The sequence below is a fragment of the Panthera onca genome, chromosome D3 (assembly GCF_046562875.1).
Source record: "Panthera onca isolate mPanOnc1 chromosome D3, mPanOnc1 haplotype 2, whole genome shotgun sequence".
Taxonomy (NCBI): Eukaryota; Metazoa; Chordata; class Mammalia; order Carnivora; family Felidae; genus Panthera; species Panthera onca.
Window position 1 is genome coordinate 53421895 of NC_138350.1, and position 24621 is coordinate 53446515.

Here is a 24621-nt window from a genome sequence, read left to right on the forward strand (position 1 = left end):
TTTCCATAAACAGACTCAGGGTGCTTGGTAGCTTTCTATTCCACAGCAATGAGCAAGCTGAATTTCCATACAGTTTTAAGTTTTTAAATTAAGGTCCTGCTGATTTAATGCCTTCTCCAAATGTATACGCTTAATTTCCTGTACAATGTCATTAGCAGCACAATCACACATTTTCTATCTATCTGCTTAGGAGCTCTTCTGTAACGAAGATAAAAACTGTCAGGAACATCACAAATATCCATCCGTTCCCCTGGTCTCGCCCTTCGCCCTGCCCCAATGTGGTTGGTGTCAGGAGGGGGGTGTTATTCAGAAACCCACCAAAGCCCCGGTTGCTCTGTGTTTGTTCTCATTTACATTTTCTTTTGGGAGACACACACAGTATGAATAGGACAGCCCTGTCACCCCATGTGCTGTGCAGTGTTGGTGGCTGCTATTGTAATATCATATGGCAAATGTAAACTCGAGCAGAATTAGTTATCACATCACATGCAGTGGTTTGGACCCAGTGACACCCAGTAGGAAAAATGATGTCCTTGTTCGGCTCATCATATGGGCACCTTAAATCTAGGTGAGGACAAATGGGGAGGTGATGTGCATGTTCAGGCAGAGAACTTATTGCTTGACACGGATCAACAGAGCACTTAAGAAACCAGTGCAGTGGGAAATCAATATGAGTCAGGGCCAGCTCTTCCTCTGTGCTCTTTTGCCAATGCCGAAAGAGACAGAGCCTATCCTAGACCCAACTTATTTGGGATGATATATGTCTCTCATTTCATTTTGTGTTTATCATCTTTTCTTTTTCTCAGAATGCACTTATGCTGGCTAACATATGTAAATAAAATTAACAAGGGACAGGCACAGCTTCGAAATCTATAACACAGCTTCGGAAAGAGTGAATCAGATCATTTAAGCTTCTTACTAAAGGATTTTAGGTGTTTGGGCTATTTTATGAGTTATTTATTTTTTACTGTGCGTATTCATTGTTTTTAAACTTATATTTCTAATGCTAGAGGCCTTGGTATGGAAACCCCTGATTTCTGGGACAATGTAGAAATTGGATGTGCTATGGATTTGTGCGGTCTATTAATTAGGTCATTGACATAGGGAGTCATCTTGGGGATGCCCTTTTGCCCCTCAACCCTCAGTTATCTCTTTGGAAAATGCTTTTAACCACATAGCTCTGCAGAGATACCATACAGTTTCTCAGAATCTACTGGGGCAGAATATATGTTGAGTTCACTGACCAACTAAAATCAAATACATTTTGAACACCTTTTTTTTTTTTTTTAAACTAAACATCATTGTTTGGATTATGATGCTGGTTCCAGAATAGCAAATACCAAACTATGCTGCTCATATATGATGTATATTGTGTATATCGTGAACAGTCTGGTGCCACTCCAGTTCACCATCATGTCAGCTGGGCAGTGTAAACTCACAGCATGGGTTATCATCTGCATGTGTCTATTCACATGGGACCTGAGGATAGGAATAGGGCCATTGACTATAACCAATGACTTTATGACTGCCACTCTTTCAATATTTAAATTTTTGGTCAGTTCAAGCCCCAAATCTTATAAAAATGAAAAACTGCATTATCATCTGTTTAACCAGAAGTCCTGCTTGATAATGAAGCACAATCTCTGAAAATATAACAACACTTGTGTTTTGTTCTTGCCATTTATTTGCTCCCATGCAGGCAAGCAGAAATTAAGTGAAGGAAATAATACATGATTTATTCTTAAGCCTCTTTCTCATTTGATTACCCCTATTGTTATGCTTTATGCAAACAAATGAAACTATTGCACTAAACTAACTATTGGAACCTTCAAAATAAGAGAGAAGGTCTTTGCAGTCCTAATATAAAGGCTGTTGAAGGCATCCTCATTTTTTACTCTTGTTTTTAAACCTTGTATGCTGTATTTCTTGGCTGCGTATTTTAGTACTCTCGTTCCTGAATTATTGTCTTTTCTAAATTATTACCGTGAATCGAGGCTATAAATACACACAAATAACTCTTTGAAATTATTCTGAATGTGAAACGTTCCAAATTTATTAGAAAAAATCTATATTAAATCAATGTTTGAGTTTTGTAAAAGACCTCATTTGACTTCGGATTAAACCTGAAGGAAAGCAAAATAAATAGGGCAGTAAGCATGAGCAAACATCTGTTTAAAATGGCGCTGGTACTGCACGTATTTGATTACTTTTTAAATAACAAGGGATACATGCATGACCCTTTCCAGATTTCTCGAGAGGTGGACACCAGCCTCGCCCTCACAAGCAGGAATTGGAGGAGAAGTTTGTACTCATGTTCATATACAGCCCAGTGCGAGTTTTTAGCGTGTCAGTCAGTGAGTTAGAGGGAAAGGGTAAAGAGAAGCTAATCAGGATGAAATGAGATTAAAGGCTGTCTAATTTTACAGCAACTGTGATCCATCAGCCGCTGTGAAAGTGACAGTGGAAATGAATGATGGAGACAGACAGGTGGGGCTGTACATTTCACTGATTTATCCTCAAATGCACTGGGCCTTATTTTATTGAGTGAACATGACCGCATTTATCATGACTGTCATCTAAACCCACTTCCCTCCATTTAAAAAGGTCACTTTACTCGGAGGGAGTAGGAGAGAGGCACTTTCAAATCAAATTTAAAATCTCATAACACGTGTTTATAAGGCCCTTTGTGAGAATTCTAAACTTTATTAAACAAACTCGAAATGCCAGAAGGAAAAGGAAGGAAAAAAAGTCAGAAAACTGAAAAAGAAGAAACCTTTGGTCACCTGAAGGGATACGTTCATTTAGTCTCTAAATTGGAAGCAATTTGTATCATTTTCCCCTTTCCTGCTCCAAACACGTGATACTCTATTCTAGTCTGGAGAGTTAAATAAAACATTTACATTTAGTATTTTTAATTAAGAAAGTAGGAAGCAGGTAGTACTATAAAATTAACTTGGAGAGGATATTAAGTCACAGTATTTACTCTGCAGAATGATTAATCATCACCCACACGGTAGATGTTAGCAATTGTTACAAGCTGTCACAATTTACTTATGTACCTGTTAATTGTTTCCCCATAATTTTAAGGCCATAAAAAAAAATTTCAGTTACACAGATTCTTTTACCCTTCCCTGTACCAGTGCAATAAAATGTCCTGGAGTGTTATGTACAGAGTTGGTCTTCGTGGATATGAAAATGGACAGTCAAACCCTCAGAGTATTTCGTGTTACCTTTCATAATACTAACCACCATTTACCAAACATTTACCATGTGCCAGGCATGGTTCAGGTGCTATAGATATAGATAAAGAAATGAAATATGTCATGGTATTCATGTATAGTTACCTATATTGTATCTCCGAGAATATAACACTTGTGTTTTGTTTTTGCCATTCCCTTGTGTCCACTCAGGCAAGCAGAAATTAGGTAAATGAAATAATATCTGATATTATAATGCACGATAAAATATAATGCCTGATAAAATGTACCAATATTTTATTTACTGATATCTTTGATTTAATAAAACTAACTCCAAGGGAGGCATTACTCATTCACTTTATGAAAAATACTGAGGCCTTGAGAGGTTAAGTCACTTGTTGAAGGTCATACTCAGCTAATGAACAGCACAGAGAGAATCCAAACACAGGGATAACTGGATCCCAACCCACGTTCTTGTCCATTTCACTCTACTGATTTTCAATAGGTATGTTCATCCAACCAGCAAGTAATTACTGAGTACCTGCGTGTTCAATGATGGTGTTCCTGAAATTTCTGCATAATTTTTTGCATTGAATCATGTCTTAAAAGTTTATTATTTTCATATTGGAAGGAACCCTTAATTAGAGCAAGTGGATACTCCTACAAAATTTTCTTTTTATAAATCCAGATATTCAAATAGTTGGTTTTCTTAAAATAAGATATCGTTGTTTGATAAAGCCAGGAAAACACTGAACAAGTTAGCCAGTTAAGGATTGGTAGAGTCTACTGGCAGAGAGCTTTTATTTTTTTAAAAAACAATGAGGTCATAGTTAACCCTGCAAGCAGATTCAAAGTATCTTGGGCACAAAGGCCCTTTTCCTGACATGCAAAACATGTAGGGGGCTTGTATTTATGAAGGTCTTATTCTGTTAAGAGATCCACACTACTCTGTTTTCTCACATATATGTCAAAGCAGTATATATCTCTTCCAGCAGAAAGTATAGGTATCATTCTCAACCACAGATGGTCATGAACATCCAAAGAAGAGATTGCATATGGCTAAGCCAAGTTTAAAGGATTGCTAAATAAATAGTTACTGAATGCTTATCATTTTGCTGTAACATTTATGGGGGCCTTGGTTTTCTGTTGGCCTCAAAAATATAGACTTGCAAAACTGTCAACTATGACATACTTCTTAGGTAAAAAAAAATTAATGCCCATGGTAAAAATACAATCTTATAAAAAGTAAAGATATGCAGGACCAGTAAGTTTTCCTCCTATGCCTGTGCTTCTGGTTTTCAGTTCCTACCAGAGAGACTATCACCATTACTATGTTCTTGGATTTTCCTTTCAGAGAGTTTATATAGATAGGAGTCATTTCCTTTAATACAATGGACATACTGTTTAGTACCCTTCTTTTTGCACTCAAGAATGCATTCACTTACTCTTTCTCTGCCAATCAAATATTTGTCCAGCTGCTACTCTATGCCAGGCAATGTCCTACCTGCTGGGGTGGTCGTAGCGGAAAACAGCATCAAGGAACATGCTAGTCAGGGGAAGCACGTAGTGAACAAGTACACAAATAAACAGACACTTTTGTTTCAAATGATAGGTGCAATGAAGACAAGTAACGCAGGGTCAGAAGAGAGAGAGTGACAGGGTGGGGGGATGGTGATAGTGGTTAAGGAAGGCCTTTGTGAGGAGACTTTTGACTCATCTCAAACTGCCTGAGGAGAGCCAGGAAACCATGCAGGGTAAAGGTGCAGGAATAACAAACACAAAGGCCTTGAGGCATGGGCGTGGAATGATTCCAGAACACAAGACCAGATCAGAGAGGCATTCAGTAACTATTTATTTAGCAATCCTATAAACTTGGTTTAGCCTTATGGTATCTCTTCTTTGGATGTTCATGAAAATCTGTGGTTGAGAATGATACCTACTTTGTACTGGAAGAGATAGATATTGCTTTGACATATATGTGAGAAAACAGAGTAGTGTGGATCTCTTAACAGATCAGACCAAGATGAGGTCTCGGTGGGAGACCAAGGGCAGGCCAGGTGCAAGGATGCAGGCCTCCTCTGAAGAGAATACTTGGGTTGTCCACCACTGGATTCTTTTTTTTTTTTAATGGCCGCACAGTGTTCCGTTTGATGGGGATCCTATAATGTATTCCATTCTTTTTTTTTTTTTTTTTTTTTTTATTTTATTTTATTTTAACATTTTTTATTTATTTTTGGGACAGAGAGAGACAGAGCATGAACGGGGGAGGGGCAGAGAGAGAGGGAGACACAGAATCGGAAACAGGCTCCAGGCTCCAAGCCATCAGCCCAGAGCCTGACGCGGGGCTCGAACTCACGGACCGCGAGATCGTGACCTGGCTGAAGTCGGACGCTTAACCGACTGCGCCACCCAGGCGCCCCTGTATTCCATTCTTAATTCATTCACCAAGCATTTATTCAACACTCATTATGTGCAGACACTTTTCTGGTTGCTGATAATGCAGCAGGGAACTAAGCTCGCATAGAGCTTACATTACAGGGGAAAGAAGTATGTAAACAAATACATAATGAACAGGAACACGGCCAAATGAAAATAGATGACATCAGGAGAAAGAAAATGGGATGATGTGTTACAGAAGGAGTGCCTGGTTATTGTTCCACCCGGGGTGGCTGGGGAATGGCATTTAAGATAGAGTATGAAGGGTGACAGGGAGGTGCCACTCTAAAACAAGGGCCAGGAGTCCATGCAGAGACCCCAAAGCACAAATGAGCTGGATGTGCCTGAGAGGCCCACGGAAGCCTCTGTGTCTGGAACTCTGAGGTTATGGGATGGAGTCAGGAGGCAGGCAGAGGCTGGGTAGATAGGTCTTCATAGGCCAAGGTAAGTGGTGTGGATTTCATTCTTAGCATGATGGAAAGGCATTGGGGGGTGGGGGCGGTTTAAGCAGCTGAATGACATAATCTGGTGTATGTTTATAAACATTACTCTGGCTCTTGTAGATATGGGAGTGAAAGAGGGGAAAGAGGGAGACTGGGTAGGGCACCCTGTCTGTCATCGGGGTGAGAGATGACAGACACCTGATTGGGAAGCAGTGCTAGGGATGGAGAGCAGGGACATGTATTGAAGGGTTTTGCTCCAATGGTGCCCTGCTATGTCCTTGTAGGTACACAGCATGCATACACAGGAGTTCATCTGTAGGATTGATTTTCTTCCATGGAAATTTCTGGGCCAAACTATGGCTGCATTTTAGATTTTGTTGGATATTGTTACACTGTACCCCTTTTTACATTTGTATCTTTGCCAATATGGTAGGTGAACAATTGATACCAAGTTAAAATGTAAATATGTACATATTTCATTATGCTAGAGGTTGAACATCTTTTCATAAATTTAAAATGTTTTTCATATATTATTTTTTCTGTTGAGTTTTCCATTTCATGATATCAGAATTTATGTTACTTATAATTATGTGATTTGTGTTTTTGATGTGTTCTTTTCTATGGAGCTATCTAGACTGGCAAAATAAAAGATATTCTGGAAGGATGATGTTGCTAGAATATATATTTGTAAAATATTTATTCCTTGAAGCAAATTCAAATAGCAATTACATGCTGTTGAAAACAAACAACATAAAAGAAAGATGCCCCACTTTAATAATATTGAATGAGTATTCCTTCCTTGCCATAGGATCATATAGGAATTTTTAAAAACAATTGCTTCAACTTTATCATAAATGTAATTGGGAAACATAAATAATTTAAAAACTTATTAGTTTAATCCTACCCTCTGTGAAGACTTAGCAACTTGGCCAATGACTCCCTGGTGACAGAGACAGATACATAATAAAACATCTTGGATGAAGCAGGTGTTTGATAGATACTATTGAATAAATAATCCACAGAAAAGGCTCTATTACTTTTTTTTATGTCATATTTGGACTGTTCTATTTCTGTAAACTACCAACAGTAGTTTGTGAATTTGGGGAACACTTGATCACTGTGGACAACTAATCTGGAAAATTAAGCCCTGTAAGAAGTCTACATGGTCTGAGTTCAGTGGTGAGTGGGTCGATGCTCTGAATTAACCCAAAGGTTACCAACACTTTCTCCCTCATCCCCAACTTGTTCTGCACACCCTGAGCCAGGATCCCATAGTCCCATAGGAAACAAAATTATTGGAGTGAGTTATTTATATTTATATATATTTTTTTTTCTGAAAAAAGTACATGTGTATTAGGTTTTGGAAGTTGTGCAGGAACCAAGAGAGGCTGTTTTCTGTCTTACAGTTCAAAATTATAGCTCAGGTAAGAGTTTTCCTGACAGTGAGCATTGCTTTGTTACTTCCCGTACCTTGCAACGATGGTGCTAAACACATGCCTTTATTGTACACTTGACAAGTCATGACACAGTATATTAAAATTGCCTGTCTTTTGTTTGCTACCACTAAAGGATCTGTGAGCAACTTGAGGCCAGACTGTCATCTTTATAGCTTTATGCCCAATACATAGTACCCAGGCATTGCCATAGCTTTTATACCTAATACATTAATTAGAAATGCTGGTTAATCAATAAATGTTAGCAGCATGAATGAATGGATGCTAACTAAAGGAGATGGTGAAATTTACTTCTTTGGTGGATGTGAAAAATGTGAGTCCCAGAAGATGTGGAGGAGAGAGGGGTTGAAGGAAGAAAGGGAAGAGAGAGAGGAAGAGGTGCCTTAGATGACTTTTAGAAGAGATGTCACCCTATAAGCAATACTTATGTTTTACACAAAGAAGGTTTGTAAGTTCCTCAAAAACTGTGACATACTTCTTTAGGAGCTATCATAGATTTAATTGTGCCAAGGTCAAAGGTTTTCAATAAATCCTTGTTGATTTACGGTTTTAGTTCTGAGCTCTGGGGACACACTAACAACCAGCTTAAAATAAGACTTCTATTATCTATTTAAGCAAAACTGACTTTCAAAGCCTTATTTTTATTTTAATTAGAATATTTTCACTAATTTGTTCCTAAATTATGACTGTGTTTTACCATATCAACTATTCAATTTTGGATACTTCCTGGCATGTTAGTTAGAAATTAAATGTAGTTTGATTTTCTCCTTTTGGAAAATAAAAATATCTTTGGGAATAAAAGTTGCAATCTCTTCCAATAGTTTTGTGGGTTTTTTTTCTGCTTTATAAAGTGTCGTGTTTTCAGGGACAGGTTGATGAAACATGTGTGTGCCTTGATGTTTACCCCTTCCTATGAGCCAATGCAATGGTTTCCTGATCTTATCTTTCGGGGGGGGGGGGGGGGGCGGGGAGTGAGAAATTGCATTTTTCATTCTACACCTAAAAAGTCTCACTAAAAAATTAGTAAGCTCTTTAAATGAATTAAAGTAGCAGAGCACCACATATTATTTCAAGCTGTGAAAATAAGACCTTTGATGAAAATCAAGGGAGCTGCAACTAATTACTTTGGACAGTATGACAATAGGGTAGCAAATATGATTGTCAAATAGTTTGAAGCCTTTTAGATGATGGCCCCCTTGTCCCAAATTACTGAGGGCAGGAGGAAGGGAATGGGTGTGGTCCGTATGATGAGGATTTACAAAGAAGAGTGTTTTTGGTGTAGATCACATAAACTCAATATTGGAAAGTGAGCACTAGTGGTTCACATTAAAACCCATGAGATATCAAGATCACTTGTCGATCAACTATTTTTTCGTTGATTTGATTCAAAAACATGTATTAAAGAACTAGTAGTCACTGTGCTAAACTCCAGGACGCCATTCCTGTATTCCAGATCTCACAGTGTAAGAGAACATACGAACAGGGAAACAGGACACACGGTGCTCTTGGAGAGGAGCAATAGAAGTTCCAGGGAGGAAATGACTAAAACTTCAGGGAGAAAGAGAGGCTTAAGCTAAATCATAAGGCTAAAAATGCATTTTCCAAGTTGTCACAGCAGCCAAAGTCATTGTCAGAAAAAGGAATATCGATTCAAGACATATTTATTGAGCTCTTCCCATGTGCCAGAACCTGGACTAGACGCCGGTGACGTTATTTTTATTTTTGTTAGAGTATTTTATAAAAACTGATTATTAAAATTGGATCAATTTCCAAATTGAGGAAACGTGTTTGCGGAATGTGGGAACAAATAAAAGGGATGGACCATTATCTGTGCTGTCTTTTTAGGCAGCTGTCCTATGGCCCAACTCAGATTCCCTCTGCAGCACTCTCTCCTTAGACAACCGGCAGTAATGGTCTCTGCTCTAATTAAGTCTCTCCCAACATTTGCAGTCACCTGCTAGTTCCAGAAGCAGTTGGTAGGATTATCAGAACAGCCAACAATACTTTTGTTTCTTGCAGACCATCCTTCACTGCATTTGCTCTTGTGTTATTATGCTATTGCACTTATTTGACTTCAAAGGAAATTTCACTGCAAGGATTCAGAAGGATTTGCTATACATTCCTTCCATGGCCATTTCATGGTGTGTGTCTGTGTACATTCACACAAGGTTGTGTGTGTCAAATGTGGGAAATACTAGGGCAGTTGAGCCTAGCAGTGACAATTATACAAAGTCAATAGCTTATGACACACAAAAGAAATTAAAGTGCAGCCCATGGTCTTAGGAGATGAGCCCAAGTTGGGTGGTATTTGCCATGGAAAGGCACCTAGAACTGTCTTGAGAAAGTTCTGAAATCTGTATTTCTGGGGAAAAGTGGAGAATTGTAACAGTGTGGATCTAAAGAGAGAGACCGGTAGGGAAAAACTATGAATACTGAAGTTGCTTTTTCACCTTTTTTTGGCACCATTTTTTACTGGCAAAACTAGACAGTCATTGGATGCTAAGTGATATTTACTTATAAATATATTTATGAATGTGCATGAATATTTGGCACTTTTCCTGTCTTGGAATTTAGGCTGATACCCTAAGGCTGAAGCTAATCTAAAGATATATTCCAGGCCATCTATGCAGGACTAAACTTGTTCTGTCTGGTTACATGTGTATATATACACACACACATGCACACAGACACACACATGCACACTTGGACACCCCTATTTAGCCTGCATGTACAATGACGTGGAAGACTGTTAGCAAGTGGGGAGTTTTCCTTGAGAGAATGTTGTGGGAATTTGTGGGAACCTTGGACATTTTCCATCTGCAGGAGAACAGAATACTCCTTCCTCCCACCTCCACCCCAAACACAAATCAAAGACTGGTGGAAGATTCTTGGGCCAGATGTTTCTTTGTCTCTTGGGGTTTGGCAGGCACAAGGAGAAGTCTGAAGGCAAGAAGCTGGTAGGACCCATCTGGGATGGGAATATGGAGGGAGAGAGCTGGATCAGAAGGGGCCTGCATTTGTGGATTTGGTGGGGCAACAGTACCTACTACCTGCCTGTGCACTGAGCTGGTGCTTGGGAAGCTTGCTTGGCTAAAATTGCCATGCAAGGATCCAAGAATATTAATTTCCAGGTCAAGGTGACCCTAATAGAAGCTGTGTGGTGGACGGCTCATGGTATAGTGGAAAGTCTTCAGAAAGAGGTTTATAACAGAACCCATAAAGACAGCTCATCAAAAACAAAGTCAGCTTAAAGCATTTGTCTCCTGAAAGCCAAGTTCTAAAAACACTAGGCAAATGAGAGCTTTTCTCCCTGTGCCTTCCCCTCTGCCAGATCTATTCCTGGTAGAACCAGGTTACTCAGGATGGCCGAATTTTCCTCCAGGGCTGGTCAGCCTTTCTCACCCTCATGTCAACGCTGGTACAGGAAAGGGCTAACCCAGCAGGCCTGAGACTGTTACCCATAGAAAAGCCTGGCCTTTCTTAGAAAAGTTGACCTTTGGCTGATATCAGGGAATTTAGATTTTAGAGTTGTTCCCACTACCTTAACTAAGAGTGGCTATTTGTGCCCAAATTGAAAAACAAAGTGGTTTATCCTTAACACCTGCCTTTTTTCTGGGAGTATGGAATTTTGGACGTCTAGCTGACCAGCACTGAGTCTCTAATGAGCTTCACTGGTAGACAACATTTCACCGTATTACTGTAATTGGATGCTGTGTCCAGGGGGACTCTACTGGGAGAGGACTCTTGGAAGCTTGCACCTGGTTTCCTCCAGACTTTGCCACGTGCACCTTTTTCCTTTGCTGGTTTTGCTTTATATGTTTCACTGTAATAAATCACAGCTGTGGGTACAACTATATGCTGACCCTGTTAGTTCTTCTAGTGAATCACTGAACCCAAGGGTGGTCCTGGAAATCTCTAATACAATAGGAGACACAGAATCTTCAAGTGTATTTAATGAATAAGGTTTTGATTTAACATCCGGTATAACTGAGGAGGCTTTAAGAATGTCTTGGGGCGCCTGGGTGGCTCAGTCGGTTGAGTGTCCGACTTCAGCTCAGGTCATGATCTCATGGTTCGTGAGTTCGAGCCCCGCGTCGGGCTCTGTACTGCCAGCTCGGAGCCTGGAGCCTGCTTCGGATTCTGTGTCTCCCTCTCTCTCTGACCCTCCCCCGTTCATGCTCTGTCTCTCTTTCTCTCAAAAATAAATAAACATTCAAAAAAAAAAAAAAAAAAAAAGAATGTCCCGAGGTTGAAGCCCCAGGGAGGGGTGTGACATCCAACAGAGAGGTTTTGAAAAATCAGTGGTTGGGAAAAATCATGTCAGGCTGACAGCCTGGAGCCTGCTTGGGATTCTCTCCCCCCCCCCCCCTTCTCCATCCCTCCCCTACTTACACGTGCATGTGTGCTCTCTCTCACGATAAATAAATAAACTTAAAAAAAAGAAAAAAACCCAGAAAATGCAAACTTCTTTCATCCTGCTGGCCCTTCCAGCTCTCCTTAGAGCAACCCAACTCCCTGGACCATAAAGCTGGTGAATGAACACAGTGAATGATTGGTCCCATGTTGGTCTCACGACTCAGCCAGTCCCTTTAGAGGGGTTTTAGAACTGGAGCTGACAAGAGGAAACCTTTTCTTACTGACCACGGATCCTGGAGCTGCTTGTGGCAACAGAGAAGCAGTTCTGAACAAACGAGCTTGTGCAGTGAGGAGAAAAGAGACTTACAGAGAAAGTATCCTGACAAGATGTCAAAGTTTGTTTCTGAGTCATGTGTAAGGCCATGTGCTGCCCTGCCCTCATGGTGATGTGGACCCATGTGGTCTCTTTCCCCTGGGCTTTTCCAGTATCCTCCTGCCTCCCTGCTTTTGCTGTTGTTCCTTTTTGGCTTAGTCTTTCCAGAACACTCACAATTATCCTTCCATCTGAGTCAAGTCAGATGATGACACTCATTTCTATTCGGTCTTTTCTTTACATCTTGTCACCCTTAGAATAAACGTTCGAGTTTTCAGAATGGCCTACAAGGACCATATGGCCTGGCTGCTGGCCACCTTCCTAACCGTCTTTTCTCTCACTCTCCCCTCCCAGGGGTATTCCAGCCATACTGGCTTCTATGTGGTCTCCCCACCCCCACAAACACGTTCCTGTTTGAGGGCCTTTGCACTCTGTTCTCTCTGCCTCTATGTTCTTCCTTTGTGTATTCTCATGGCTCGCTCTGTCACTTTATTCAGGTGACTGCTAGAAAGAGAGACCTTCCCTGACAATCCCATTACAAAAGGACTCCCTTGCTGTTCACCACTTCTTTACCCCGCTGTAATGATCCTGATAGCACTCGATAATGCCTACCACGATATAGGTTTTTTGTTTGTTTATAAACCATTTCTATACTAACAAGTAGGCCTTATACTAATATACTAGCTGCATGCTGCATGACTGTCATACTCATCACCAAATCCCCAGTGCCTAGAACAATGTCTGGCACATTGTAGGCACCCGGTAAATATTTGTTGATGATGAAATAGTTTAAGTTATGTTGAACTGTATTTCTGTGACTCACAACCAATACTTCTAAATTTCAGATGGAGAATGTAAAGCAATATGGTTAAGGTGAAATAGTAATTCAATAAGCATGTGGCTTTAGCTACTAGGTTCAGTAGTGGAGACTTATGTGCAATTTACGTCTTAAAAGGGAAGATGGTACATTGTCACAGAGATCTAGGTTTTATATCATTTAACCGTGTGAGCTTAGGTGGCTTGATTTCTCCATCAGTAAGATGTAGATTATAATATCTACCTCAAAGGGCTATGGCAAGGATTCAATTAAGTTGGATAACTTACGTAAAGCACCAGGCTCATTATCAACAAGCTATAAAAGTTAGTTCTTTTATTGTCCCCTTTCCACTACCAAGTATTTGTACATTGTTTAATTTTACAAAAGACAAAGCATTTCCAGACAAGCAAAATTCCATTACTTGTGATATTAGCTACCTAATAAAAGTATGGACTTGTTAAAGCATAGATTTGATATAGAATTGACTTAAAATGTAGTTTTGACATATGGGAGTCAGAATGTGTGGTTCCCAGAAGACCACATCTGGATATGTGGATAGGATGAAGTGGTCCAGGTCTCCACATTTTCAAGAGTCATATCGGTGGTGCTTACAGTGGTTTAAACTAACTTCCTAAAAACACACAGTGCATGAGGGTAAGAGATTTCAGTTAGTTTTTACTTAACATGTATCACACACCTACTATGTGCTGTGTGTGAAACAGAGAAGAACATGAGCACAGACCCTGATCACACCCATCAGAGGAAAAATTTACACACATATGTACATTTAGTGCAAAGCAGACTATAGTTAATGATATGACAGAGGTCCAAAATTCAGGGAAAGACAAGACAAATGAAGAGTAATTATTTTAGTTGTCCTGGGAAATTATTTCAGTTGTCCTGGAAAATCCACGCAGGTGGATGTGTGTTGGTTCTGTGCAGGAAGAATGGGAAATGAACCGGTGCAGAGGGGCTCAAGGAATTCCAGTCAATGCCATCTGTGTGCAGAGAGGCATGGTGGCTGGGGAACCGTTAGGCAGTTTTGTGTGGCTAGAGTGTAAAGTTTGAGCAGCAGTGGGATGTCAAGTTGAAAACTTAGCAAGAGACAAGGTCATAGAGTTCCCCAAATACCAAAGAGTCTACCACTCTTACCAGGGAAGCACGGAAGGTTTAGGGAGGGGAGTAAAGCCTGAAGTGTGTGAACAGGTAATAGATCCTCTCTTTCAATCTTGCTAACATCCTTGCCTCACTTGGGTATATATCTGCTAAAATAAAAACAGCCATCATCTTAAAGCTCATAAATCCAACGAAAGAGAGAAGGTTCTATAGGGGAAAAAACATGAAGAGTAGGAACACTTTCAAGTGTCTACCCAAGAAAAAGTAAAACATAACCACGTGTAAAGGCTAAGAGGCAAAGCGAGACATCAAAAGAAAAAAAGAAAGACCACTAACGATATAAGCATTATTTGTGGAGAAAGATGGGGCAAGAAAATTTTTATACAATCCAGGAGAAGAAGAGAGGAAATAGTTCTAATAATTAAGAAACTAGGCATAACGGTAAGCAAGGTTGTCATTCAAACACTACTTCCAAATTGGATTTGCATTATCTTTCCCCTCATGTTGATACAATAGGGAGTAATATTACATCTACCCTACAGAATGATGACTGCTCTGTGCATTGTGACCCAACAAAGTTTGAATCACTATTTAGCTCTGACTCTTCACTAAAATAGCTAATGAATTGTCCTCTTTCCTCAGAAGGAATATCTTAGCATCAAAGATTAATAGAAAGGCCTAAATCCATTAAGCCCACCTCCTTCTCACTGTCCTTTGGAGCCCTTACCCCTCATGTCTGCACCTACCCCCTGACTCAGCTTAGACTTCATTGCTCATCTCCATAGTCATTTTCTGGCTTATGTACTCAACTCTCTTGTTCATACTCATGGTGCCAAACCAGATCTTGGTTATGTCCAGCCCTATGTCAACACCCACACAACTGAATGTGACTGGAGATATTTATACCACCACATGAACAGTCCTCATTTTAGTAATTAATTTATTTTTTTTCTTTGCTTAATTCACCCTTTGTCTTAGAAACTTAAAAAAGATACACAGGAAGGGTATGTAAAAGGAGAGGCCTCCTTTCCCCTTTCCCCAACCCTCCCTCTCCAGGGGTGGTATCCAGACCAGCCCTCCCACCATCCATTTTCAAACTTATACATAAATAAGAGGCCAGGTTTGGGTTTGTTTCTTTTAGTAACCAAAACCATGCTATATACATTGTTCTTCAATGTGCTTGTTGAAGATGTTCCCAACCCAGCACACTCCTTTTTTTTTTTTTTTTTTTTTTACTTTTTTTAATGTTTTTTATTTAGAGAGAGAGAGTGTATGAGCAGGGGTGAAGCAGAGAGAGAAAGGAACAGAGAGAGTTAGAGAGAGAGAGAATCCCAAGCAGGCTCCTTGCTGTCAGCACAGAGCCTGACTTGGGGCTTGATCTCATGAACTGTGAGATCATGACCTGAGCCGAAATCAGGAGTCAGATGCCTAACCCACTGGGCCACCCAGGCGCCCTTCCCAACCCAACACACTCCTTTCATCCATTACATGTTCCCCAAAATTTGTGTCACCATTTGGGTTGCTTCATTCTGTGGTTTAAATTATGCCCACTTTTCTGCACACATTTAAGTACAGGGGCTGGAATCTGAGGGAGAGTCTCAGTTTGAGTCTCTGTTGATCTGAGGTGAAGGCATGTTGACTTGGCGTTAAGTATGTGGCAGGCAGTGCACGCTGACTTGGGCAGGAGGGTGGCTGGACTGTAGATTTGGGACCGATAGGCTGATGGCATCATGTGTGACAGGGAAGTGGCTGGTTTTGCTCTGGGTTTAGAACTGGCCTTATTTTATATATATATATATATAGATAGATAGATAGATATATATAGATAGATATATAGATATAGATATAGATATATACACACATATCTATATCTATATATATAAGTTTTTATTTAAAACATTTATATATATATAAATAAAACTTGTTTATATATATATAAAAGTTTTATTTAAGTTTTTATTTATTTCATGAGAGACAGAGGGAGTGAGTGGGGGAGGGGCAGAGATCGAAGGAGATAGTGACTCTCAGGCAGACTCCACACAGTCAGCATGGAGCCCTACAGGGGTGGGGGGTTCATATTCACAAATCCAAGAGTTGGATGCTTAACTGACTGAGCCACCCAGGTGCCCCAGAACAGACCTCATTTTAAATTCATGATATTGTTGCCTGAAATTCCTACCATGTTTCTCTAGACTATTCATGATCTCATTCTTTTAGGTCAAGGGCTCACAAACTATGACCCTTGTGCCAAATCTGGCCTACAGCCTCTTATTGTAAATAAAGTTTATTGAAACACAGTCACACCCATCAGTTTATGTATTGTCTATGGTGGCTTTCATGTTGCAATGGCAGAGGTGAATAGTTGTGACAGCTACCTAACGGCCTGCAGATGATAAAATATTTACTCTCTTGCCCTTTACAGAAAAAGTTTTCTGACCTCTGTCCTAAATGATGATTGCACATCGTGTTCTCTCTCCAACTCTTTAACATCTGCTCCTTGACTTGCTTTTAGCTGATAACCTTGTTTTCTATTTCGCTAAGAAAATAGAAACATTTAGAAAAGAACTCCCACAGGCTCCCAGCATCATACCTACCAAATTACCTATACACTGCCTTTGCTTTTGTTTCCTTTTGTTATTAAGGATGGATGGGCTGTCGCTGCTCCTTTCTAAAGTCAAGCCCTCTATTCGTGTAGTGAGTTCCATTCTCTCTCAACTACTCAAGGATATTTTCCCAGCAACATTATCATGTCTCATATCATCGGTCTTTTCCTGTTTATCAGATCTCTCCTAGCAGCAGAGAAACATGCTGGTAAATTGCCACCTTAAAAATTTTCCTTGGATCAGTATCCTCTTCTTCCTACCCATCCCATTTCTCTGTTTCTCTTTACATAAACAGTCCCTGAAAGAGTTGTCTTTACTCAAAGTTTCCAATTTCCCCCTTCCATTTCTACTTAAACACTTTCCAGTTAGGCTTTTAGCTTCATCATTCCCCTGAAACAGCTGTTGTTGCGTTAACATCCAGTGCTCATCTCACAGGATCGATCTGCAGCATCTGACACAGTAGATCACTGCCTCTTCCCCATGTATCCTCCTGGGAGACTATTCTCTCTGGATCCTCCTTCTACCCTCTCTGCCGTTCTTTGGTCCTACTCCTTACTGCTTCCTTCTCATCTTCTCAGTGTGTAAACGTTGGCATGCCCCAAAAGTATGCCCTTTAAATCTCCTCTCACCTCTACCCATATTCACTACCTCGGTGGTCTTCCAGCCACATGACTTTAGAGCTCCACGTGGGTATCAGATGGGCTCTCCAACATCACACGCTCCCAAACAAATCCCTGGTTTTCCCCTCCAAACACTCTGCTTTCCAACTAAGTCAATGTCAACTCTGTCCTTCTACTTGCTCAGGTCAAAAAACTAACTGGGCATTTTTGGCTTCTTTCTCTCATATTATGTTTGATAAAATACAGTATTTATTCCCCTTGGGATTAAAAATATCCGTTTAGACTTTTTCTTTGCCTACTCACAAATAGATAAAGGTGGATCATGGCATATATGCTTTTCTAATCTGCTCTTTTTCACCGTGAATATATGGTAAACTATTTTCATTTCAAAAAATAAAGATCTTCATTAATAGTTTTTAATAAACTATTGGTAAATGGTAAACTAATGGTAAGCTATTGGGGGGGGGGGACAAATAAATTAAAATTTATTCGGGGCGCCTGGGTGGCGCAGTCGGTTAAGCCTCCGACTTCAGCCAGGTCACGATCTCACGGTCCCGTGAGTTCGAGCCCCGCGTCGGGCTCTGGGCTGATGGCTCGGAGCCTGGAGCCTGTTTCCGATTCTGTGTCTCCCTCTCTCTCTGCCCCTCCCCCGTTCATGCTCTGTCTCTCTCTGTCCCAAAAATAAATAAAAAAGTTGAAAAAAAAAATTAAAAAAAAAAATTAAAAAAATAAATAAAAAAAATAAAATTTATTCAACAATCCCTAACTGTCAAGCAGAAGTTTGAGCCCAGTTAATTGCTGTGATAAACAACAACTGAAGTGACTATCTTTGAACATGAATAATTATCTCCTTAGAACAAATTTTTAGAAGTAGGACTGCTGAAATCAGGACCATTATATGTCTTTAAAAAATCTATCTTTTTAATGTAAATTACATATAAATATAAATATTTTTTCAAGGTCCCTAGGTGAGAGTGATATACCTGTATTTATTGATGAAAATTGTATAACACCATAAGCAATTGATAATTTAGTAATGCTCTTTTACTAATTACATTTGAATTGCAATTATGAATCCAATGTATGTAGATGACATCACAGATTCAGTCTACAGAGAAAAGCCTTGTGAGGTGAATTCAAGGACCCTCTGCAATGATTCCGTGGCTCTCCAGGAGTTCACAGACTGGCAACCACAGCTTTGGTTGATGATGATTTAGACACACAATTCATTTAGCATATGATCACAAATGGAACCTATTTCCTCTTTCATCCAAGTTGCTTACTTCATGCTGTAACAAAGTATTACAGGAGTAATATTAATTCCAGTACTAAGCAGGCAAGAAAAAGTTCTCATGAAAGCAGAGTAATTATAGATACATATCGGAGTAAAGTAGGATTTTAACTGTGGGCTATTTAAATTAACTTCCTAGATTGAATCTTTTTATGTGCGGTGAGGGCTTCCCCCTGGAATTCACGGCAACCACTTCGGTGTTCTTCAGGCTCTCGGAAATGCTGAAGAACTGCCTGTCAATTGCCATGGCTGCACTCACTGCTGCTTCCTGCTCAAACTCCCCTTCCTTCGACTGTTGCAATTTTGAGCGGAGCCACTAGATGGCGTACACTGTTCTTTGTTGCCCCCCAGAAAACGCACCAAGAACTATGCTCAGATATGGGGCTCTAAGTAAGGCCAACAAAACAAAGAGGGAAACTACAACAGTAAGCTGACAATGCAGAGAAAATTCTGGCGTTCAGAGTAATCCATCTTTAAACTTCATACACCTCAGTGCTGAAGGTAATGTGGTTTATTTCCTCTTTCAGAAACTCACAAGGACAAATAGCAGTGATACTCTATGGTAATAGTATTAAAAGGGGATATTAAAAGTAGGCCAGATTCTCCAATAATTAAAAGATCTGCAGATAAGTCCTGCGATGTTTTTGTGGCACAGATGTAATGAATTAGAATTTACTGCTGTCCTTTGGTCTCCAAGAAACTTTGATCCATGCATCAGTATAAACTCGTATTTCTGTATATGGTGTACACATGGTTGGGGAAATGATCTGATTTTCTTTGCTTTTTAGGGAATAAATCCATACAACATTTTTAAATGGTAAATTGCTGTAAGAAGCAAACTTTTTAGAGAAAGTGAAGGAATAAATAAAGTCCTTTACCTTACCTTAAAATTCTCTCTTGGGCTTTTACAAATACACAGGCATTTAACTATGGATGACATTTTTTTTTAAGTAGCTTCAATATTTATTTTACTCTTTTAAAAAATATGTTTATTTATTTATTTTGAGAAGGGGGAGGGGCAGAGAGAGAAGGAGGGCAAGAACCCAAGCAGGCTCCACACTGCCAGTAGAGCTGACAGAGCTCCTGATGTGGGGCTCGAACACAAGAACCATGAGATCATGACTTGAGCTGAAATCAAAAGTCAGGGGCTTAACCGACTGAGCCACCCAGGCGCCCCTCCTTTACTCTTTATTGAATTCATTAAAAAAATTTTTTTTAATGTTTACTTATTTTTGTGAGAGAGAGGCAGAATGGGAATGGGGGAAAGGCAGAGAGAGAGGGGGAGACACAGAGTCCAAAGCAGGCTCCAGGCTCTGAGCTGTTAGCACGGAGCCCCACGTGGGGCTTGAACCCATGAACCGTGAGATCATGACCTGAGCCAAAGTCGAGCGCTCAACTGACCGAGCCACCTAGGCGCCCCTATTGAATCCATTTTTTAAAAATAGTAAATTGCTTTCAGTTAGGAAGCAAACATTCTAGGGGCGCTTGGGTGGCTCGGTCGGTTAAGCCCCCGACTCTTGATCTCAACTCAAGTCATGGTCTTGCAGGTTTGCGAGGTCTGCACTGTTAGCGTGGAGCCTGCTTGTGATTCTTTCCCCCTCTTTCTGCCCCTCCCCCGCTCACGCTCTCACTCAAAATAAATAAACAGACTTAAAAAAAAGAAGCAAACATTTTCGTGAAGAAAACAAACAGGGTTGCTGGGGAGGAGGTGGGTAGGGAGATGGGCGAAATGGGTGATGGGCAGTAAGGAGGACACTTGCGATGAGCACTGGGTGTTGGTATGTAAGTGATGAATCCCTAAATTCTACTCCTGAAACCAGTATTACACTATATGTTAGCTAACTGGAATTTAAATGAAAACTTAAAATATTAAAAAAAAGAAAGAGTAAAAAAAAAAAGTCCTCCCCCTCACCTTAAAATACTCTCTCAGATTTTTACAAATAACACATGCATTTAAACTATGTTTGATCCTTTTCTCATTAAGTAGTTTCAACATATCTCCTACTCTTTCTTGTCGTATTAACCTAGGTCCTCTATGAATTATAGCTCCTCATCTCAGTAGCAGTTAACTTTCTGAATCCTTAATAGTCACAGATGACTATAGCAAATCAGTAGGGGCATCCTTTGTGGGGAAAATAGTCTTCAAACCAATCAGGGCCCCTGAGCTGACAAGAGCTGCTCAAAGTTCATTTCCTCCACAAAGTAATGAGATGAAAAAAAACGTCTATAGGTGGATCTTCACTTGGAAAATCTAAAAAGTCAGTGAAATTACTAAAAGGCCTTAATGGTGCTTCTGAAAACAGATACTAATTTTATGTTCTCATCTTTTGAATTACAGTCATCTGACATTTAGAAGTAATTTTAAGGAAAATTTTTTTATTAGCTGAGAGACGAGATTTCTTGGATTATAATGATAAACGATGACTGTATTTTAGGAATATGGTCAACTCATGATTATTCAGTGACCGGTGGTCTGGTTCATATATTATTCCAGTATTATTATTTCTTCTGTTACCTCCTTTCAGCCTGTCCTTTGGTCATTTAATTCTTCAGAGAGTGGGTAAAGCCAAAGGGCAGTGGTAAATGCAAATAAATTGATCATGTATTAGCCATGAAAGGCTTTGCTCTTGGGCGGGGATGTGTGGTGAAAGAATAGGATGATAAGGTTAACATTTTATAAACTGTGAAGTTTTTAGTTTGCTGGAATTTTAACAATCAATTTTAGACTTTTATTTCATATAATTAATATTTAGAAATTGTTTTTTCATGTTGTTTTGTATCTAGTTTGTACTTTAATTTGTTTTAAATATTACTTTTATAGATATGAACCTTTTACATTATAACTCCTGAAAGCTTTAGGTCTAATTTATTATTTACATATAGTTTGTCCCGCTGTCCTCATCTGCCAGTCTATGCTGGGCCTATAAGAGAAAAATCAACTCAGATTGAGATTGAAATGTCCTCTCTCTCCAAACTGGCCTTCCCTGTGATGGTCAAGGTATTGGACCAATAACTCCAAAACCTCTTATGAATTGTGTTGCATATACGAGTCATAGTAAATGGAGTAGAGTGAATATTTTGTTTCTATTTGGCCCACTTTTAGTGCATGGAAAACTGTTATGAAAAGTTCCTGTCACTGTTGTAGGCTTAAGGAAATAATAATCTGTTACAACTGCAGTTTGATGATAGATTTCAGTAACTGGAAAGAAAACATGTGGAAGTGAGAAGGACAAGGGGAAGAAATTCCTCATGGTGGCCTGAAATTTAGGCATTACAGTTCATGGTTCCTCATATAGCCAGAGGATGAATTACAGAATTAGTCTATGGGATTCAGACAAAACACTTCAGACCAAACAAAGGGCTATTACAAGACTCCTAACTGTACTTCCTTTACTCCTGAAAACTTGGTATTCATTCATTCCTCCATTCATGCATTCAACAGATAGCTCTTTATTGAGCCCTACTCTATATGCATTGGACGCACATAATCCTATTTTCTTAGAGTTGAGTAATTAATTCTCTTTTGCCTCCATCTCTTCTCCCTTTCAGATCTCAGTGATGCTATTTGCTTAATGCTGACTTCAGAATTTGTATTTCTAGCACTCTCTTCTCTGTCATATAGACCAATTCCAATCCTCTCTGGATACCTCCCCTTGAATATCTCCCAGTCTTTAATTCTCCCATTCTTCATTGATAATATTCACCAAAAATGTATTGAACATCTATAATTGTACAGGCACAGGTCTGGATATGATAAATATAGACACCACAACATGGATGTTCAAGACCGCACTGATTCTCCTGTAAACTTGCATCTTCTTGGTTTCCTCTTTTGACCAAAGGCCATCAGCTCAATTTGATCAAGCCCCACCATCTCTTATCTCCTATTGCCCAGCATTACCAAATGATGTTTAACTCTATTTATAAAATGAGTTCTAATTTTACCATTCTTTCATTGTTTCCATAGCCATTGCTGTAAATCAGGCCCTTATTATGTCCTGCTTGGGTTATGCATAAATGATTAGCTTGTCTCCAATCTTCCTTTTCCAATTCGCCCCAAATTAGCTTTTAAAATACAGGTTTAATTATGTTATTTCCCTGCTCAAAGATTTTTGGTGATTCCCCACTGACTGTAGAATAAGATCTAAATGGTTTCCACTTGACCCTTTACACCTGTTCTCAACCCACCTTTCAGCAGTTCCCAACTCTTTGCGGTTTCCTCAATTTAAAATGAAGTGTCACACACCTTTGTTCATGTTGTTCTCCCTCTGGCCAGAATAAGAACTCATCACCTTTGCAGGTTACTTGACAGTTTACAAGGGACTTTCCCAGGCACCTTCTGTGAGGTAACGCAGGGATTATTTTCTAGAATTTAAAATGGGAAGAACTGAGACAATGAACACGTAAATCGTTTACTGAGGGTCATATGTTTAGCAAGAAAGCCCGGATACTAAACATCAATGGACACTAGCACCAAAAAAAAACCAAAACCAAAACCAAAACCAAAAACAAAAACAAAAACCAAACCAGATTAGATTCAGGTGTAGCATTTTACTGAACAGAATGAATTTGGAATATAGGTTTCCATCAGTTTTTGGTGTCAGGTATTTTATCTAAGAGCTTCTTTTACACAGAAAGCCAATTCTCACATTCCATACTATATCTTTGGATTTATTACACTAATCAGAGCTAAAAAATAGTTTCAGTATTTTATAGTCACTTTAATGAGCTCCCCTCTATTTTCATCTTTGTGTTTTTTTACAGTGACATAGATATAGTTTAGCTATAGTTTAGCTAAACATTCCTATAATTTAGCTTTCTTGAACATTTTGTAAAGATAGCACTTGCCAGTTTCATCAAAATTGATAATACCTGGTGCTACAATTTGTTGGAAACACACTATTTCAACAAATATTTAGCTAGTACCTGTTTTGTGCAACTATGGTAGGCACTTAGTGCACAGTCCATAGGAAAGAACACATTTTCAAAGCTTGCCCACAATTTTGGAACTTGAACTATAAATAAGATATCTGTATCCCTTAGGTCCCTGTTCAAAGATCTGGATAAATGAGATATTTATGTCTTCATTAACAACTATAAGCCCTTTGGGGCCTCACTATATAACATTATATATATGAGTATATACGTATATAACATCATATACAAATGTATGGGGCGCCTGGGTGGCGCAGTCGGTTAAGCGTCCGACTTCAGCCAGGTCACGATCTCGCGGTCCGTGAGTTCGAGCCCCGCGTCAGGCTCTGGGCTGATGGCTCGGAGCCTGGAGCCTGTTTCCGATTCTGTCTCCCTCTCTCTCTGCCCCTCCCCTGTTCATGCTCTGTCTCTCTCTGTCCCAAAAATAAATAAAAAACGTTGAAAAAAAATTTAAAAAAAAACAAATGTATGCATGTGTGTGTGTCTGTGTGTGTGTATGTGCGCGTAGCTCAAACAATTTGATGTAACGCTCCTCCAGATTGATCACTGTATAAATAAGATGTGAAGGTAAAACCGGCTTTGATGTCTGTGAGTTTATTGGCTGCCGGGGTTGCTTAAGCTGCTATTGTTGTTCAGGCACTACTCACTCATTTCTTCAGTAATCACTACATGTGCTTGACATGTGGCTATCAGATAAATAAGGCACAATATTCTTGCTTTCAAAATAGGAAGGCAGATATCTAAACAACGACAACACAAAACAATAAGCTTCCTAAGGTAAGTGTGGGCAGCGTTCTGTGACAACACAGAGGAGACAGCAATTATTTGTCAGAGGTAGATCAGGGGTGACTCTGGCACATGGTCAGAAGGAGGTGCAGGGCCAAGTAGTTGTGACTCTGTGTGCTCCCTTAACACCCTGTACTTCCTTGTATCTTGGCCTATCATATTATATAGAACTATTTCACTGTGTTTCGTATGAA

General features: G+C 39.6%; 1 protein-coding gene across 1 annotated transcript in view; it reads right to left on the reverse strand.

Moving 5' to 3' along the window:
• KLHL14 (kelch like family member 14) overlaps positions 1–24621 on the reverse strand; it is a 104182-nt gene that overhangs the window by 26241 nt on the left and 53320 nt on the right. The gene's annotated exons all lie outside the window — the stretch shown is intronic.